Genomic DNA, 18,451 nt, shown 5'->3' on the forward strand with positions numbered 1-18,451 from the left:
AAAACCTCGTTAGCAAATTCCTAAACAAGGACTGTCTGATAATGTTATTAATTTCTCCCAAGTATATATACTTTCGTGACATCTCTGTCATGTCCAGAAATTTTTGACCGTTTGAAATTTTCTGTGACCAAAAAGCATATTTTGATTTGATGATCCCAAATTGTGTAGCTTACATATATTAAAGAGGATTTTAAGTCCCTACTAGGGTCATAAAAACTATATGGTATTAAGAGTAATCTCTAAATGAGGAGTTCCCGTCGTGGCGCAGTGGTTAACAAATCCGACTGGGAACCATGAGCTTGCGTGTTCGATCCCTTGCTCATTGGGTCAAGGATCTGGCGTTGCCGTGAGCTGTGGTGTAGGTCCCAGATGTGGCTCAGATCCTGTGTTGCTGTGGATCTGGCGTAGGCCAGATTTGACCCCTGGCCTGGGAACCTCCATATGCCATGGGAGCAGCCCTAGAAAAGGCAAAAAGGCAAAAAAAAAAAAAAAAAAAAAAAAAAAGTAATCTCTAAATGAGTATGCTGCATTAACAGACAGAAGAGAAAAAAATGTCTGCTTTGAGTAAATTGTAGAAGTTTTTCATGCTTTAAAGTATGAAAGTATGAGAGTTTACCGTTAAGACTCGATGAATATAATATTTGCTAATGATGTTCATGGGGTAAGGTAAAATGAAGTTTCTGGACTTTAAATGAAAATAAATGCCATGAATTTGAAATTATGTTTCTGATTTTAGAAATGTTTTACATGTTTATTTAATTAAACACCCAGTGATATCATTTCATGGTTCCTGCCATTTCCTTTCAAAAATAAAAAACAATTTGTGAGGCTCTTAAAAGAGATAAAATCAGATTTTTCTAAAACAATAATACAAGGTTAAACTTCTGAAAGCATCATTTAAATAGTATTAGGTCAGCCAATGCAGAGATTAGTAGTTTGGTTTTGTTTTTTGTTTTTTGTTTTTTTGTCTTTTTTTGTCCTTTAAGGGCTGTACCTGCAGCATATGTAGGTTCCCAGGCTAGGGGTCAAATCGGAGCTATAGCTGGTGGCCTATGCCACAGCCACAGCAACATTAGATCTGAGCTCCATCTGCAGCCTACACCACAGCTCACAGCAACGCCAGATCCTTAACTCACTAAGCAAGGCCAGAGCTCGAACCTGCGTCCCATGGATACTAGTCAAATCTGTTTCCACTGAGCCATGATGGGAACTCCGAGATAAGTAGTTTTGATATGATGTATGGAGTTGGGTCTCAGGATGGCACACCATATTTTATGACTCTGGAGAGAAAGATGTGAACAAAAAAACCGTTACCAGATAATTGCACACCCAGCCAGATGTCACCCAAGCTCGAAATCATCTCAAAATAAATGACAGGAAATACAAATAAGGAATATCAACAAAATTGTTAAGAAAAGTTAACATAGCATATCCTTCATAGAGGATTTGGAATCAGTTCCCTACCTAACCTTTTTCAAGTCTGTAATTGAATTGCTGAGTTAATATTCTTTCTGTTATAAAGTCAAGATACATTTTAAAAAAACCTTGGACTCTCCACTCCACACCTATTAGAATGGCCTAAATCTAAAACACTGATAGCACCAAATACAGACATGACTGTGGAACAACAGGAACTCACCGATATTGGGACTGCAGAATGATACAGGCGCTTTGGAAGACAGTTGTTGGTTTCTTATAGAACTAAATATACTCTTAAACGATTCAGCAATCACACTCTTTGGTATTTACCCAAACGAGGTGGAACATAATGTCCACACAAAAATCTGCACACGAATAAGTCTGTTTATAGCAGCTTTATTCCTAGTTACCAAAGGTTAGAAACAACCAAGACTTCTTACAGTAGGTAAATGGATAAGTAAACAGAGGTACATCCAGGCAGTGGAGTACTATTCAACACTACAAAAGAATGGAGCCCTTAAGCTACAAAAAGGCATGAGGAAATGTAAATAGATTTTACCAAGTGGAAGAAGCCGACTGAAATACATACTGTATGGTCCCAACCATATGACACCCTGGAAAAGACAGAACTATGAGTACAGTAAAAAGATCAGTGGTTCACGGATTAAGGTCTAGAGAGATATGAATAGATGGATCACAGAGGATTGTTTTAGGGCAGTGAAAATACTGGGTGTAATGGATACATGTCATTATGTATTTATAAAAATCCATAGCAGGTACAACAGAGACTAAGAGTAAACTCTAATGTAAACTATGACATTTAAGTGATGTGATTTGTCAGTATATGTTCATCCTTTGTAAGACATGCACCACTCTAGTTCAGGATACTGAGAAGGAGAGGCTGGGGATGGGAGTTGTGGAGAAGAGAATATGTGCAACCTCTCTGTGCTTTTCACTCAGTATTGTTGTGAACCTAAAATTGCTCTAAAAAATAAAGTATATTAAAAATAAAACACTGGAATCTATAAATAAACTTCAAGAATAGTATCATAGATGTCTCAAAAAAATTTTTAAATATTTTGCCATATTTCTTCCAGCCTATTTAGTAGTCTTCTTGCTGAATTAATACTATATAATGCTACCATTAAATACTATTAAATATCATGAAATGGTAACAGTATTCCATCCCAAATTCTACAGACTTTGTGTGTGTGTGTGTGTGTGTGTGTGTGTGTGTGTATACCTATTATGGCTCAGGAACTATTATAGGCAGAATAAAATTACAAACTTGGAAAAAATATTGTGTTTTCATGAAAGTTTAATTCTAATGGAAAGAAAAGATAATACTCAAAAAATACAAGTCTATAAATAATATATTTTCAAAGTGTCCTGGTGGCACAACAGGTTAAGAATCCCACATTGTCAGTGCTATGGCTTGAATCACTGCTCTGATGCAACTTCCATCCCTGACCCCAGAACTTCCGCATTCTGCAGAAGTAGCCAAAACAAACAAATAGATAAATGAATAATATACTTTCATTTGCTGATTAGTGTAGTGAAGAAAATAAGTGAAGATTAGTGTAGTGAAGAAAATAAGTGAAGAAAAGAAGATAATGAGTGCAAGAGTTAATACAAATTAAAAATGAGAGTCTTAAATTCTCCCTGTTGAAAATAAGGAAGGAGCTATCCCCCCGACTCCCTGTTTTTACTTTAAAAAAACGGTAATTTGCTTTTGGTAATTCATTAAGTTCTTTTCTATCCCTTTGAAACCTATCAAATCTTTTTAAGATAAATAATCTTGGCAGTTTTAAAACCCGGGGACATCTTTCTGAAGGACCCAGGATGCATATCTTTGAAATGTAATCCTCAACAGTAGGCTGTGCCCCTGCTGCCTGGTTTCTGTGGAAGGGTAGAATCCTAGTTTCAGTGGGCACCATCCTTCCGATTGCAAACTATCTCATCATAAAGAGAGGAGACGTTTATTTTTCCTTTGGATAAAGCCAATTAGCTGACAGAGATGGTGGTTATCCCAAATACCAAGTGAATTTAAAATGAACTGTGCATGACAAATGGTGTTGTCAAGTCCTTTTACTCCAGAACTAGATATTGTTTATCTTGAGAACACGTATGTAATGGGTTGTATCTACTTGGTTATATAAAAGGATGAGCTTTTTTTCTGTCTTTGGAATATTTTAGGAGATTGCCTGTGATGTGCATCAGGATTCTGGTTTAATGCTTATTTAATAATAAAACTGTGTTCTTTCTCTTCTACCTTTGTAGAAAGGTTTTCTGTGTTGAGACGATATTTTGTTTTGAAATTCATTTGCCCAACATGAGAACAAAAATTATGTAATAGGATGTTTGTGGGTATGTGAATTTAGAGAGAATGGTTAAGAAAATTCTCTCTGGGGAGATAATAGATAATACCTAAGTAGAGACCTGAATGTTAGGAAGGAACCAGCCAAAAAAAACAAAAAAAAACTAAGAGTTCCCATCGTGGCGCAGCGGAAATGAAGAACGAATCAGACAAGGAAACATTAGGTTTCAGGTTCGATCCCTGACCTTCCTCAGTAGGTAGTTCACAGATGCGACTTGAATCTGGCATTGCTGTGGCTCTGGCGTAGGCCAGCAGCTATAGCTCCAACTCGACCTCTAGCCTGGGAACCTCCATATGCCATGGGTGAGGCCCTAAAAGTGACAAAAGACAAAAAAAAAAAAAAAAATCTAAAGAGAAGATTTCAGGTAGTGAGAATAGTAAATATAATACCTCTAAGACAGAGATTAACCTGGCTTGTTTTAATAACATAAAAATAAGCTTGTGAAGGTGAACCATACAGAATAACAACAGCAAAAAAAAAAAAAAAAAAAAAAAAAAAAAAAAAAAAAAAAAAAAACAGTGATGGCAGATAAAGTCAGAAAGATAAATTGTGGCTAGATCATGTATGAATTGCAGTCATTAAAAAGAGTTTTAAAAAATTCCAAGTGAAATTGTGTGTTGTAATATGACTCATATCCTTAAAAATATTGCTATCTCTGTTTTGTATAGACTATGAAGGGTAAATAACTGTAGCAAGAGGCCAATTAAAAGTCTATTATATTTTTCCAGGCAGGAATTGGGACTAGAATAACAGTGGTGAATGTTCTGAGAGATGATTAAATTCAAAATAAGTTTTGGAGGTAGACACTCCATTTGGAAATGAGGACTAAGAAAAAGAAATCTAAAATAACTCTTGGATCATTGGCTTCTGTGATTGGATGAATGATGATACCATTTAGAGCTGTGGTAGACTTTTGGAGACTAATTTTAAGGAGGGAAAAATTCCGTTCCAGCCATGTAGTATTTGTGACATACCTTAGGTATTCAAATAAAGACAGGAGGTTAGCTCTTAGAGATATGAGTCTGGAGCTCAGAAATAAATTTTGGGAAATCAATATTTTTAAATACTGATTTTTTTCTTCTTTTTATGGCCGCATCTGGAAGTTCCCAGTCAGGATTGAATCAGAGCTGCAACTACTGGCCTAGGCCACAGCCATGGCAACACCAGATCTGAGCCACATGTGACCTACACTGCAGCTTGTGGCAACTCAGGATCCTTAGCCCACTGAGCGAGGCCAGGGATCAAACCCACATCCTCACGGACACTATGTCGGGTCGTTAACCCACTGAGCCATAATGGGAACTCTAGTATTTTAGACTATATTTTAAATCTTGGGTCTGAATGTCCTCTAGGATATAGTCAAGCCACTGGGGGGAAAAAAATTCAAACAGTGTTCTGAGACACATGAGCACTTAGAGGGCTGACAAGTAGGGAGAAGCTCAGGAAGGAAAATGAAAAAGCTTCATTAGTAGAGTGGGAAGTAAAACAAGACTGTGACGTTTCCTCCACCAAATACATCATTTTGGTTTAAAAGGAAGTCGTTAATGGTGTCAGGGGCTGTTAGGAGTTCTGTATGACAAGGACAGATATTTGACTTTGTTAATTTGAAAGGCTCATCAATGGTGACATTGATGAGATCAATTTCAGTGAAACGATGGAGAACAGAATCTAAGTTGAGTGGAATAAGGAGGTGAGGAAAAGGATACCGAATATAGGCAGGTCTTTTTGTCATTTTCAGGGAACATGACCATAAGAGAGAAGAGGTTTTTGCTACATGTTTGTTAATAGGGATGATTGTAGGTTGACAGAAATTATTCAGTAGAAAAGGTGAAATCAATTATGAAAAAAAAAAAGCAGAAGCAGCTAATACAGGAAAATTCTCAAGTAGGCTGAAGCAGAGAGAATTCAGTTCATAATAGGGAGCTTTGGTTCTAGCTGCAATAATGGCTGTTTCACCATAATAACAGGAAAGGATTTATGGGTATGGTTTTAAGTGAATTTCTTTATTCTTCTGATTTCCCTTTTCCCAATGAAGTATAAATATATATGCCATTTTAAAGGAGGCGTAAAATTGTTGTCTCAGCCTATGAACATGTTTCTTTTCCTAGGAACTGTAGTAGGATTTTGGGGTCACACAGTAAATTTCACAATAGGTTTTATATCATGATTTTCAATTAATGCTTTATCACAGGCAGCATTCCTCCTTTAACATAAACTTCACAGTTTAATTTTTAAACAGTGCAAATTTTCATCTGCCGTTTTGATATTTACCAATGATTTGTTGAATTTGGCACCATTTTCCCAATTATTTTAATATTATAGTAAACTATAAACTATATTAGTTATAGTTTATGACTGTTACAGGGCATGATTTTTTTCCTGGGTGTCATATTATCATTACTGTATGTTGAGTTTCTCATAGTGATACTAATTGAATCAAGTTGTAGCAGCATTTTATAGCCATTGGTGTATATTGCCCAGTTGAGTTCTAGATGGCTTATATCAATTTACACTAACACTATAAATGTATGAGACTGTCCATTTTACTTCCTGCCTGATTTGTTTGGTAATATATTGTTTGACAGTTTGTTAAATGGTATGTGGTGTCTTTGTATTTTCCCAGGAGCAGACGTGAGGCCAGGATTTTAGCACAAGTGGTTTATTTGGGAGATGATCACAAGAAGCATCAGTAGTGAAATAGAGATGTGAGACAAGAAGGGAAGGGAGCCAATAAAGGTGCTTTATTAGTCAGTCAACTCTGTGGGTAACTGGAGTTTAAGTGCACTGGGAAAACTCTGGGAGGCAGTATACACGGAACACCTCAAAATTATCCTAAGTAGGGAGGCAGTTGAGGTATTTATACACGAACTCCTGGTAACCATTGGTTGGGCTGCTCCTGGTACCTTAAATCAGTTGGAACATCTGATGGGCAACATGGGTGGGAAAGCATGCTTTAGCAGCATGGATGGCAAAGGATAGTATAGATACACAGATAAGAGCATCTAGAAACTGGCTAATGATAAGTGTGGGCACTGACAGCGTTGGCCACACATACTGTCGTGTTTTTATTGCTTTTTAAGATAGCAGCAACAATGACTGAAAAAAACATCAAGGAGATCAGCAGGATTTGTTTAGCAGTTGCTGTGTACTGGGCACTCTGCTTACCCCTGCACACCGAGTCAGTCCTCTCCTTTTCATTTTATCTCAGATTGCAAGACCCCAGCTATTTTGTTGTTTTTGGTAATGACTATATAGTTAATATTTTCAGAGATTTTTATTTTGAATTCTGTTACGTGTATTTAAAAAAAAAAAAAAAAAAAGGAGTTCCCATCGTGGTGCAGTGGAAACGAATCCGACCAGGAATCATGAGGTTGCAGGGTTCGCTCCCTGGCCTCTCTCAGTGGGTTAAGGATCTGGCGTTGCCGTGAGCTGTGGTGTAGGTCACAGCTCTGGCATAGGCTGGTGGCTGCAGCTCCTATTAAACCCCTAGCCTGGAAACCTCCATATGCTGCTGGTGCAGCCTTAAAAGGACAAAAGCAAAAAAAAAAAAAAAAAAAAACCTCATCACCATCCTTTATAACCTTCTTTTGTTCATTTTATTTTGCTTTCTTGTGGTCTATTTTTAATGTATTTTTCAATATACTAAGAACTTTTTTAACATACCTGGGTGAAATATTCATGAAGCACACCCGCGTGAAATATTTTTTGAGACTTCATATATTAAAAGTTGTTTTTATTCTTTTCCTACATGATTAATAGCTCTGTTGAATATAAGGAGGTTGGCGCATGATAGTTCCACTCAAATTCTTTCCTTACTTTTGTTACCAGATGTAAAAAAAAAAATGAAATAAAGCCAAAATAATGTTTTCATGTGTGTGTTTAGGAAACTTTCTTTTCGTCCTTTGGAAATTTTTAGCATTTTTTTCTTTGTCACTTAAATATTAAAATATTTTTTATTTAAGCCTGTATTGTCATAAAACATTTTAATTAGTCTTTATTTTAAAATTTCTTCCTTTTTTGAGGTGAAGTTTTTTTTCTATAAAAGCTTCTAGCCCATGTATTTTGTTTTCTCTTTTGATCAGATCTAATATATATAGTTGGAATCCTAAACCAGTTTCCACCAAATACTGACTTTTAAAATAATTGTCAACTGCATATAACTTTCCCCATGTTCTGGGATTTTTGTTTCAATTGTTTCTTATTGTTGTAGGAGTATTTCTCAGGCTTCTCCTCTGAAATACAAATTGGAGACTGTTTCTAGCCCCGCTCAAGCAGTTTGCTCAGATATGTGCTTCCACAACCCAAGGCTTCTCTTATCATCTGCTGTACAAATCTAATGTGCATGCAGACCCCATCTCAGAATTTTAGAGGTAAAGGAATTTAGTAAAATTAAATTCCATGCTCTTCTCCTGACAGATAACAGTTTTGTTTTGCCTTTGGTAATTGGTTTCCCTTGATTCTGTTTGAAAAGTCAAAGAGACATTGCCCTAGAATGGGATATATGTACATACACATACATATGTAAACACATATGCATAAAGACTTTATGTCCTTAGACAGGTTGAGGTTTATGTTTTAACTCTATATTTTTATCTTCTCTAGTAACCACATTAAACATTTTAATTCTGAAATATGTTAAGGGCAATTCTCACAATAACTGATTAACCCAATGTTCTACAGTCACATGAACATTTTATCTTGGGCATTTTTAGGTTTCAGCAGGGCCTTAAGATAACTACACACCCCTTCTCCCCTGCCCTCCCTGTTATACATGTAAATAGAGAAAAATGACACAGACAACACCAATCAACTTATGAAAACTTAATGTGCACTGGCTGTACATTGGTCATCTTGGAAACCGAGGATTCTTAGTATGAACAAAATTCAGAGGCACTTCTTTATTCTAGCTCCTATTTGAAAGAGGACAAAAGGTATTTTATAAAACGTTTAAATCATATTGAAATCACTATATAAATTTGTCTGGGGTTCCCTTCGTGGCTCAGTGGCTAACGAATCTGACTAGGAACCATGAGGCTGCAGGTTCGATCTCTGGCCTTGCTCAGTGGGTTAAGGATCCGGAGTTGCCGTGAGCTGTGGTGTAAGTCGCAGATGTGGCTCAGATCCCGCGTTGCTATGGCTCTGGCTCTGGCCAGCAGCTATAGCTCCGATTGGACCCCTAGCCTGGGAACCTCCATATGCCAAGGGTGCAGCCCTAGAAAAGTCAAAAAGACAAATAATAATAATAATAATAATAATAATAATAAAATTGTCTTTCTCTCAACTCCATGTAAGTTTTCAAATTCCCTCCATGACTATATGTCTAATAAAGGTATATCAAAATATATTCATAATTTAATTGAAAAAAGCTAGAAATAAAAGAGCATCTTACCTTAACAGCTTTACAAAAAGTACACTTTTAGAGCGATAAAATTACTTCACTTTATAAATTCTTGTCTAAAAACTGGAAGTATGGAGATGAGAGGGCAGCAGGAGGGTCCCATGTGTCTGAATACATTAAAACATATATACAGTGTTATAGAGAATATGCATAGAATATACATGTGTATATCTGCATGTGTATTTGTGTATAGCAGTGAGGAGGTAGACTTGGTCCTGATTAATGAGGAATTTAGCCTCCAGAGCCAGCGTCAATATCTCTCAGCAACCTGTTTCATACAGTCACTGGTAACCCAGAATTCTTGCTGGAAAGGAGATGGAAAATTCTAAGCCAAGTAAACTCCTTGGGAATGAGCAGCATGCTCAGTGATTGGGTCTGGGGCAAGGTCTAGGACTGCCATATCATCAAGAGCCTTTTGATAGGACAGCTCAGATACTGGTCTGTCTGTCATCGCAGTGCTCATGGGTAAGTCACTAAGTCAATCACTCTTCGTGAAGGTTAAGATTTATGCTGGAGACAAAAGTTGAGACAAACAGCCCCATTGTTGGGGAGTGGCCGAAAACCAAGCAAGTCATAAGGATTGTTTTTAAAGGTTAATAGAATACACATAGTCTTTGAATCATTTCTTTATAAACAGCTGATGAAGTTATATTGAGACAAAAACTATTCGTGGAGCCAGAAGAATCAGCCTCTATGGATAGGTAGAAAAAGTATCTTCCTACTGGGTAATTTTAAAGGCCACAAAAGCTTCAACAAACTTTTATATTATCCCTTAAGCTTTCATTTAGGTATTGTGATTTTTTTTCCTTGTCAAACTTCATAGTCCTAGAATAGAAATGAGGAAGACCATGTTTGTAGAGGTTAAAAACAAAGAAAGAAATGAAACACCAGACACATAGTCATAGCAATTTTGAAGTGTTTGCTCTTTTGGAAGTTTTTGGTTTGTTTTCTGTCTTTTTTTTTAAGCACAGTACTTGCAGATATTGTAGATTCTCAAGAAATAGTTGTGGAACTTTTACTTAGGATAACTATAAAATAACAATTCAAGAAGAGTAAGAAGGTACCAAATGACTATACTCCTTAGAGACTGGGTGAATTTCATTGAGTCAGGATACACATGAGGATATGGTGGTTAATTGCCAAGTGCAAGATCTGCCATTTTTGCAATATGATTGGGACAAGAAAATGTTAAGCCCTCTTTGAAAGATATTATATGCCCCTTTCATTATCCTGTTGCCTCCAGAAATAATTTTTTTTTTTTTTTTTTTTTTTTTTTTTTTTTTTTTTTTTTTTTTTTTGTGCATGAGACACACACAACTCTTCCTTTTGTCCTTCGAACTGGAATAGCCCTGAGGTTATCTTGGCATGGGTAAAGTAGGAATCAAACTAAACACAGACATGGTTTTCTATCAATAAATTAAGGTTTCAGACTAAATTGAAAAGTGAAATTTTATTCCGTTCATTCCCCAGCACTTTCTTGTCTGAGAGATGTGGTTGGTATCATCAGTAAATGAGTCATGTTAGGAGAGGGCAGACATTGGGCATCAAGTACCGGAAGCCTCCCTGTGCCCTGCTCAGATAATGAAATTCTTTCAAAAAAGCTATGATGTATTCTGTCTATGAAATGATTTTCCCTGTTTCATAAAACTCAGGATGTGATTCAAGGCAACCAGGAGAATTCAGTTTGGCATAATCAATGTTATAAAGCCTGTGATGACCAATTAGGAATTATGAGCTTTATTGATGTCACCTTTCAAATATCCTTCAAAATTCTTCCTATAGATTAAACTTGGTATGTGCCCCATAGGAAATAAGGCAAATAATGGCTACATATGATTTTTTTTGACTCTTTTATGAAAGGAATAAACCACTAGATGAAAAACTAGTGTTTGAAATGAGGGAAAATCTTAACAGACACCAACAGCAGAAAATCTGGTTTGAGCACAAACAAGCCATCTCTCCTAGACAGCGCCAGCCTTCACTGGGGCAAGGAGAGCCTCTGCCTCTGCTTCGAGTCTTAGAGCAGCACCTCTCACCTTAATGTGCATGCATGCTTAGAGACCTGGTTGAAATTCAGATTCTGATTCAGTAGGTCTTGGGTCAGTCTGAACTTCTGCATTTCTAATAAAAATCCTAGGTGAGAGTATCCCTATCTCAGCACTCTGAACATTTTGGACAGTATGGAATGTTTGGCGCTGAACCTGGCCTCTACCCACTACATGCTGGTAGCACTTTCCAGACCAGTCATGATAGTCAAAAATGTGAGTCTGTGAGATACTGACTCACAGACTTTGAAAAACTTATGCTTTCCAAAGAGACAGGCTGAGGGGATGGGGGTATGGGCTGGGGGTTTAGGATGGAAATGTGATAAAATTGGGTTGTGATGATCATTGTACAACTATAAATGTGATAACATTCGTTGAGTAATTAAAAAAAATGCTTTCAGATATTGTCAAGTGTTCACTTGAAGGCAAAATCACCCCCACTTGGGAATCACTGTCCCAGGGGGTTCTAAGCAGTGAGATTTGTAGAGGGCTCTGCTTGGGATCGCCATTAATCATGCATCTGCCTGCAGAGTGAGGAGTATGTGGGGCCTGTGTGCCTATTCTTGACCAAACTCTGGGTAACTAGGACCTGCGAATTGCCTGCTAAAATGATGTAGGCTTATTTCCAAGATGTACAAGGCCTCTTTTCTGGTTCAGTTTTCTAAAGACTGCCCATGTCATAGATGTATATACCCCAGGCCTTCAGAAGGAGAGGCTGAGGAGAGACACATTGAGAGGTATGGACTGCCCTGGACACGAGCCCAGGATGTCCACATGCATGCAGTCCAGTCACACTGCAGGAAGAACTGAAAAAGAGAAGAAAAGGGTGTGGGAGAATTGCAGGGTGGAGGCTGAGAAGGAATCCCTCTCATCCTGCTTTGTTTTGATCTTGAAACTCTTAAAAGTCTAAACATTTTGAGTTCAAGTTTGACTTTCTAGCTCCTTATGAAGGTATCCTTATCAAAATAAGAGGCTAAAACATTATTCATTTAATAATTTTTTACTTGATTTATGACATTTACATGTGTCAGATATGAGTCCCCATGTATCCTCTTGCCTCACAGATACTAGAGGTTGGACTAGTTTCAGGGCTGGGGAGAGTTCTGGATATTTAACATCAGGATAGGTCCCAGTTATTTGAAAAAAGGAGTACCTAGAGAAAGTTGCTTAGCACGGAAAATGTGTTGGGCTTATAAAATTTAGCACTAAACATGAAGCTTAACCTGGCACATACGCTCCTCAGGAGCCTGTCTAACTCTAAGACCATCTTCTTTTTGTACTGTGTTGGGCATGGACAATTTTTCTGTAAAGTTCAGTAAATATTTTAGTCTTTGCTAGCTAAATGGCTCTGTTGCAACTGCTCAACTCCGATATAGCTTGCAAGTAGCCGTAGATAATACATAAAATAATGGGTGTGGCTTTCTTCTACTCAGACTTTACAAAAATTGCCTAGTTTGCTAACCCCTGTGCTGTATTGCCCCTCAAGAAAAAGGGCTGTTCCAGTCAAATGTTGGTAGGAAACAATATTAAAGGCTGGCAGACTACTTCTCAATGCATGTTTAAATCAAACCATACACTGTGTGGAAGATACAGATGAAAGTACAAAAGAGTTTCTCTGTAACATATTTTATCTTCATTTTTCCCACCTGACTTCAGAATCTTGACTGTAATAGTCTTTATCTTTCATTTAATATTCATCTTTTGATTATGCTTATCTGTCTATAACAATCATAAATAACTTTACTTAGTAAATGCTATCTCCCTTTGTTTATATAGTACATTTTCTATCTCTTAGCTGACGTCTCCCTGCTCTGTGGGGTTAATTTCCTGCTTTTTTTGTGCCCAGCTTATGACTGTTACATGGCTGAGCAGAAAGGAGGGAGATACTATGATCTCCTTCTGTTGGAAAGAAATAAATTCTTAATTGCAGTGTGAGCTAAAAATGGACTCTCCTGTTGGAAAGAAATGTGGCTGGAATCCCATTTCTGATATAAAATTTATTATGTCTTTTCTGGCAGCTGCAGCTCACCATCAGGTAGGCCTCCAAGGCCCTTGACAATAATGATTTAGAATTACCCCTTTCCTTTATTCTGTAACTACCTCTAGTTTCTTAATCATTCTTGTACAGGGACCTATATTGATTTGTCCATAGTAGGACCTCTGTCTAAGATAGTGTCTTTTTATTGATTTGGGAGGTCCCATCATGGTTCATCAGAAGCAAATCTGACTAGCATCTATGGGGACGCAGGTTCAATTCCTGGCCTCACTCAGTGGGTTAAGGGTCTGGCATTGCTGTGAACTGTGGTGTAGGTCAATAGATGTGGCTCGTATCTGATGTTGCTGTGGCTGTGAAGTAGGCCAGCGGCTACAGCTCTGATTTGACCCCTAGGGTGGCAACCTCCATATGCCATGGGTGCAACCCTAAAAAGACCAAAAAATTAATAAACGATTAAAAATTGATCTATATTTTAGTGTAGTTTTGGGTTCCCAGCAAAACTTAGAGGAAAGTACAGAGACTTCTCAAATACCCTTTACCCATGTATAGCCTCTTCCATTATCAATATCCCCCACCAGAGTGCTTCATTTGTTACAACTGATGAAGAAAGTCTGTCTTTGCCTTAAGACATCCACATGCAACCACATGAGCATGACTTTTCCAGAAAGACAAAAACAAAAAATTAAAAATTGAAAACGAAGACTATGTTCTCATTCCCTCTCCTTTACTTGTGATATACATCAGGTTCTCATGTGGGGAGGGAGGCAGGCTGATAAAACATTTGGAAGGCAGGGAAAATATTTTCAGGCTGAAATATTCAAAAATACATCCGCAAGGCCAAGAGGAAATATATTATACCGAGTACATGGAGAAAAGTGCTCCCGAGATAGAAAACCAAGGTCTCTTGCACATTTCTACCTAAAACAGCTTTAAGGTCTTCATTCTTCTTTCTCTGGAGCTAATACATTTCCACAACTCTGCAATTATCACACATGAGTAAAACAGTGAAAATGTGCTGTGCTTTCTACAGTACTTCTCAGCCTCTCCCTGATAATAATAATGGTGATGGACAGAAGTTTTATTTCTGGAAGCAGAGTCACCATGTAAAACCAAATTATCAGATTTCAGGGCCAAAAAGAACATTTTGTTGGATGTAATAGTTATAAATCATTCCCCTCTAGAATACTGGAAGTTGTGGCTTTTAGCAAAGAAATATATCAAATATAGTTTAATATTGATTTTTTTTTTCCTTTGGAAATGCATTTCAACCAAGAGGACCCCAAAGCTTAGTAAATCTACATGCAGTTCTTATGCAGGCCACAGTTACACTTTGCCCCTTATTTTATTGAGAAATGTTTGTGACAGTTCATTCAATTTAGTCTCCCAAATCTGACTTACTGTTTATAGGCATGCCTCATGAGGGACTGTGGCCTCAGATTTATTGAGAACATCAGTGTGTGTGTACTAAAAAGCAATGAATGATCCCCTGAATGAAAGTGGGACCCCACAGCTCCCTTGTGAACCCCCTTCTGGAAAGAAATGTCATATATGTACCTAACCATATTTTGTCATGTGTGGCCTTGTCACTCAAGCTATAATTGATTGAAATATGTTTAAGTGCCTAGACAAAAAATAAGCTACCGATATTCTGTATTGTTGTCTCATTGGATTTTGTCTTAAGATCTAGAGGGGTATTAAATCCAATTATAAATATATATATATACACACACACACACACACACACACATATACATATATATATATATATATATATATATATATATATATATATTAAGGAAATGGAAGGTATGAATGAGTATAAACCTTAAAGTAGAATAAACTTCATATTAGCTACCTTCCATGGAATTTTCCACATAATGTTCATAAGCAAGAAAAGTGATTTCCGTCATAGCACAAATATTAGAAACGCTGAGTTAAATCAAATTGAATGGAATTCTTTATTACACAGTTTCTCAGAATGTTTAAAATACAAATGTGAACTGTTAATCTCTATGGAAAGTAATACTCAAAATTTTGGCTGGGATTGAACCCTCAATTCAAACACAGCCCTGGGTCTAAACTACTGCCTTATAGCCAATTTCCATCAGCTGATTTTATATTTGAGGCTTTCAGGATCCTGCTATTTGAAGATACGACTTTATAATGAAAGAGAAAATTTATTTTTCTAAAGTTAGCCGTTGTTTTCAGGACCCAAGCATAAAAATCAAATCCCAGAGACTCTTGTCAATACTGGGAAGATCCTGAATGTGTTAACATTCATGCAGTTTATTACATATGTCTCAATTAACCACAAATTTATATATCCTCGCAATTCAACATGCCTTTGTGATGAATACATTTAATAGATAAAAATGTCTTTTTAGGACAAGCGAGGACAAGATATTTTAGGAGATTTGGATGTAACACAGAAGATGAGAGATTACATGGACATAGTGTAATTCATAGTTCTAAGGTAGATGCCTATAGCTGTAACTAGCTGTCTATTGATAGAAATATTGATATACTAGTGTTTGCAGTCAGTATTTTGCAGAAACTTGAATTTTGAAATGCAGTTCTGAAAGTCATTTATTTCTGTTACCCTCTGTCACTTTAAAATATATTCTGAGGCATTAGTATCCCCTTTACCATTGGCTGAAAGTACTGGCAGACGCCATCTATTTTCCCGTCACTCATAAATAATAGAAAACTGTCGGTCAATATAACTAACAAGTCTTAGTCTTAATTATGTAAATTAGAGTACATTTATTAATCTCTTTGATTTTTCCTGAAAGGTAAGACCACTAAGCTAGACTTCTCAACTAGAACCATAGTTTACCATTCTCCTTTGCTCCAGACCTCAAGTATGGGGAAGAAAGCAGAGAAAAAGCCAGGCAGCACTTCTTCCTTGTCTGTTCACCTTTGCAATCTTTTGGCTTTGTGGATAATTAAGATCAAAACACTCCTACATGGGAAGATTCTTGATATCTTTGGGGGATACTGTGTGGCTGCCTCTGATTTTAGACTCCTGAACTGACTCTACTTCAAAGGCTGCTGCTGTTCTCACCTTTGATTCTGGCTTCTGGTACCTTACTGTTCATGGACTATCTCTTTTAAAAGCCCCATATTTTATAGCCTAGGCGCTACTAGACAGTTTCCTCTAAAATGACATTTTGCAATATACCTACCACTAGTTCTATGTTTGGTCCCCGAGATTCATGTCACTGAACACACTACAGAAGAGAAATGAAATTAGTTCTCCCTGCACAATCCTTCACTTTGCCTCCAGGCAATCATCATCTTCCAGCTTTAGGAGGCTAGTGCATTATGTCCACTGAAAGAGAATATGTAAAAATGAGCAATTGTAAAAGAATAGGGAATATGTAAAAGTGTTAACAGTTAGTTAACTGATCTTGGTCTTGGTTGCATGGAAGCTTTAACTGACTTTATACTTCCCCATATTTTTTTTTTTTTTTTTTAATGTGAGTGCTGGCAAAGATTTCTTCTATTTGATCAAATTAGCCAGGGTCCTCTGAGCCATTTTCTCAATTAGGCCTTAATATTAGCCCATAAAGACTTGAACAGATTCTAACATAATTTCTAACAGCTCATGGCCATATTCCTAGAATGATCCTAATCCCTTTAAACTGCCTGCTGGAGAAAACTCAAGGCTGCTAGAAGAATTTACTCTTTGCTCCAGCCAACACCTGAAGGTAAGGTCCTGTGAGAGGTTAGGTAGAAGCTTAATTTGATAAGCAACAGTTAACATGCCCAAATGGCTTTTGCATGGACTAACACCCCTTTCCACTATTTGTAATTTTTCATTTTCCTGACTCTACTAAGACCCTGCCCTGCTTCCTCCTTATTCCCTCATTTGTTCCTTAAAATGTGCTGTTACCTTTGTAAAAAGCAAAATTGAGCTCAGTGTATGCTGAACTCTTTTCCCTTTTGCAGTAGTATGTCACTGATTAACATCTGTCCTTGCCGCTTTAACTAGTGGTAATCTTTGTTTATCTTTGTCAGTTCACATTATATTTAAAAGAATAATTTAAAAAATCAAGAACAGTATGAATATAATGCATGTGACAGTTATCTCTCAGTTTTAATGAGATAATGCTAGCTCATTTATAAAAGATTTTGTTTAAAAAAGGGAGTGGAAAGAAATCAGCAGTTGAACTTGGACAATCAAAAATCTAAGTGTGAGGTAGCATTTTTAGGCCAAATGCATGCTCAAAAGACCGGAGATGAAAAAGAAGACAGATCACTTCCAAGTAGCTCATAGGTCAAATAGAAATGTTTTTAAAAAGCCAGTGTGTCTAACTTATGAGTGAATGAATCACATAGAAGAATTATTTATTTGATTAGTATGAGAAAGAGAAGATAACCATTGCCTTCTTTCTCAAACATAACAAATGTATATGTATATGTATAACTGATCCACTTTGCTGTAAACATGGCACTAATACAACATTGTAAATCAACTCTACCCCATTAAAAAAAAAAAACAAATATTTTCTTATACCTGTGATTGTCTGCCTATCGCAGCGTCGATGGGTGTATTTCTGTGTGCTACAATACACATACATACACATATAACAAATTCTATAGTGTGTAGATGTATTAAAGAAATATGTTTCCTCATCAAAGATGCTAGGATCAAGAATGTCCTACTCAAAAGTAAGAACTTACTAGTATATATGCTAGGCAAAATGGAAAGATAAAATTGTACAACATATTTTCATCCATAAAGCTTATTTTATTTATATAAATTAATAAACATTTAATATACAAATAGTTTAATATTTAAATATTTTTAAAATTAGTATTTAATATGTAAAATTTATAAAATATTTATTAATAAAATGTTTAAAGATCTGATCATCAGTCTTTTTCAGATATTAACATATATACCTGTATTTTAAATTATAGTGGTAAAGACACATAGAGATACATATTCATATATAAATACACGTGTTTTGTCAAATATATTATATCTGAATAAATAATAGAGATATATAAATAAGATTATACACACAGAAACAAACAACCTGTCTCTCTATATATATATACATATATATGCAAACACATGTATGCTCAGAAAATTATATAATATTACATAAAATTATTTCAATGATAAGAAAGGGCAGTAAACTAAGTTGGTTAAGGTATGGAAATATAAAAGCTTAAATCTTTCAGAGGGCGTTATTCAGAATGTGAG

The sequence above is a fragment of the Sus scrofa genome, chromosome 2 (genome assembly GCF_000003025.6).
Source record: "Sus scrofa isolate TJ Tabasco breed Duroc chromosome 2, Sscrofa11.1, whole genome shotgun sequence".
NCBI classification, from domain to species: Eukaryota; Metazoa; Chordata; class Mammalia; order Artiodactyla; family Suidae; genus Sus; species Sus scrofa.